The 3,040-nt window shown below is 46.2% G+C and overlaps 1 long non-coding RNA gene across 1 annotated transcript; it reads left to right on the top strand.

The window, feature by feature from the left end:
• Window positions 1-1,638: 1,638 nt before the first annotated feature.
• LOC307214530 lies at window positions 1,639-2,539 on the top strand. The gene is made up of 2 exons (XR_013838194.1): window positions 1,639-1,753; window positions 2,221-2,539. It is a non-coding gene; the product is annotated as an uncharacterized lncRNA (long non-coding RNA).
• Window positions 2,540-3,040: the final 501 nt, after the last annotated feature.

Here is a 3,040-nt window from a genome sequence, read left to right as displayed (position 1 = left end):
GCACTTGGGGGAAGCGGCGAGGGGCGGAGTCCTCCAGCCTCTCCTCCCCAGTTTGCGCGGAGGGGAGGGAAAGGAGGGACAGAGCAGCTTCTCCTTCCTTCTCCCAGTGGGCGGCTGTTGCTACTGTGGCTTAGGAAAGACGTTTTTCATGCCTTGTAGATGCGGGGGGGTGGGGGGGGAGTGCCCTAGAGATTATTGAGCAAATAAGGGGCAAGATCTGTTTGAAACACAGACAGTATCTCAAGGGGGTGGGGGTGCATTTAAAAATGCAGCAACTAAGCATGGTATTGTTTTCTATTTCTGTCACTTGGTGGCACTGGGCTTAAAGGTAAAGGGACCCCGGATCATTAGGTCCAGTCGCGAACGACTCTGGGGTTGCGGCGCTCATCTCACTTTACTGGCCAAGGGAGCTGGTGGACAGCTTCCGGGTCATGTGGCCAGCATGACTATGCCGCTTCTGGCGAACCAGAGCAGCACAGGGAAATGCCGTTTACCTTCCCGCCAGAGCGGTACCTATCTATCTACTTGCACTTTGATGTGCTTTCGAACTGCTAGGTTGACAGGAGCTGGGACCGAGCAACGGGAGCTCACCCCATTGCGGGGATTCGAACCGCGACCTTCTGATTGGCAAGTCCTAGGCTCTGTGGTTTAACCCACAGCGCCACCCACGTCCCTAGGCTTAGTCGTCTCCAGTTAAGGCTAAGCAGTTCCTTATTCTTTTCTTGCTGCAGAATGAGGGGGCTTTCCTTCCAAGGCAACCACAGCAAAGCATGCTCGACTTTAGCACCACCTAACCCCAGCCACGTTTGGAACAAGAGGACAGTCTCCCAAATTGGGAATCTGCTTTGGAATGCAGGATGTTTTCAGTCCCACGTTTTATAAGGGAAGGAATCCCCATGAGAAGGTGCAGGAAAAATCTTTGTAGACGACTTTTATAAATCTACAAACAAATATGACGAGTCCATAGCACATGAAAATCAGCAAATCTCAAAAGGGTCTACCTTGGGACCAGCGACAGTAGGGAGAATTGATATTCTGGTGACCAGGAAAGCAACCAAGGAGCTGGGAAACCTCTTGACTCGAAGATCCCCCTCACCATGAATTTACAGAGTGGTCTTAATTTAAGTAAGAAATTATTCCACAGTATCGGACGTCACCACACCTCTGCCACACAGTAATATGGAGATAATAAATGCCTTTCCCCATAGAGTTGTTATAAAGCTTTTCATTTTTAGAAAAAAGATGCTGGACTAGATGGATCCTTAGTCTGATCCACCAGTACTACTGAATCAAGTTGTTGTAATTCAAAGTGGTGTTGAAACCCAATGGAAACAACTAAATATTTGTTTATGTATTCGTTTCTTTCAAATCTTGCTCGCTCATTCCTTTGGAACTGGCAGCTTGGAGTGTTTATTGCCACATTTTGTACCCAATCTTTGCATAAGCTTACATCTAACAAAAAAGTGTCTTTTCAAAGTGCCAGAATCATACTGGTATTCAAATGCATACTGCCTCCAAGCAGTTGCCAAATGTTCCAAACGGCCAGTACCCAGGAGTTATGATTTGTGTTCTGAGTATTCAAAGCAAGCTACATTCTAACTGCCTCAGAACTCCAAGGGGCAGTTGCTACAGTGCTCAGACCAGCTTCACTCTTCTCAGGTCTTCTCTGAGGTCAGACACACAAAGACACACAAAGAGAAAGCCCTGGGGAAAGTCCTCGCGTACCAGAGACTGGTTGAAGAACTGATTTCATGTAGGTGCATATATGCAGCACCCCTCAGATCCCCACCAAGATAGCAATGTTTTCTCAGATAAGAACAAATTGATTTTTATTTCCTTTTGTCCTGTCTGAGAGGCACTGTAACTTTGGTTGGCTCATGCCTGACATTTTAACAAAGAGAGGGAAGGGAGGGGAGCATAGGAATGCAGAGGAGGAGTGGACAAGACAAGAGTCCCATTACCTGCATGAAGGGGGTCCATGTGACGAAAGGGGTTGTGCAGTTGTGCAATTTCTTCGCCCCTGGGGAAGTCTGATTCCTGGCACTTACGATTGCAGGTACAGCAGACTTTTCCATTCCTGCACCTCAAGGGGGAAATGCAGAATTTGCCCTAGAATGATGGCATTGTTTTAGCTGCACATCACTATTTGCTCAGACTTTAGGAGATGTCCATATGATACTGTGCCTATCTACCTGTTATCTTTTGTCTGTTTTTCTCCAGCATGCTTTCTATCACCAGCCTTCCCAGTACCAAAGCTCCATTTCCACCCCAGGCACATTATGGCTCCTCTCTGGTACAGCTGTTGTGCAGGGTGTCCTGTTTTCGACTGGGTGCCTTTGTCCTGGCTCTTATTGGCTGCTCCATAATGCTAATCTTGAATGGAGAGTGTGGCAGGTTGAGAACATCATGGGCAGCAACAAACCTGGCATTGAAGGAATTGAGATCTGGGGCACCTGTTCTGTGTGTAGAATTACGATGAAGAAAATCAACATTATATGCATACCATTAAAAGATGAGGAGTCCCTACCCTCTGAAATAATCATTGCCTAGGACTTGATGCCATTGGCTTCAATTGCTAATGCGGTGACCGTTTTTTGTATGGCCTTTGCGCTATATAACATCTTTAAGCCTGGAAAACACGATGATTTCATCACTACCTTCTTTTTTCCTTCATGTGTGTGTTTGCAGTCTGTTTTACAGAGAATACTGGCCCAGTCTTTGAGTGCCTGTGTGCTGCTCTCAGCCCTGGCCAGCAAGAACAATGATCAGGGACACTCGGCTTCAGTGGTCCAGAGAGACCTAGGCCGCTTCCAGCTTTAGGCAGAATAAAAAATTAAAAATGATGGAACACAAAACAAAATAGCGGTACACACTAAAGACATGATACATAATTAAATGTGACGAAATATCTGTGAACGAGAAAGAACCATGTCTTTTACCAAATCATCTCTCAGTTGCTTACATTTTCAGCTCAAAGCTGAGAGTGTGTGTCACATTTTGGTCTGCTGCAGATAGAAACAAGCTGAGAGAAGAATCAAAT

This window comes from Podarcis cretensis (assembly GCF_951804945.1).
Source record: "Podarcis cretensis genome assembly, chromosome: 4".
In the NCBI taxonomy this organism is placed as follows: Eukaryota; Metazoa; Chordata; class Lepidosauria; order Squamata; family Lacertidae; genus Podarcis; species Podarcis cretensis.
Note: the sequence above shows the minus strand (reverse complement) of the source record. Positions and strands in the feature narration are given on the sequence as shown.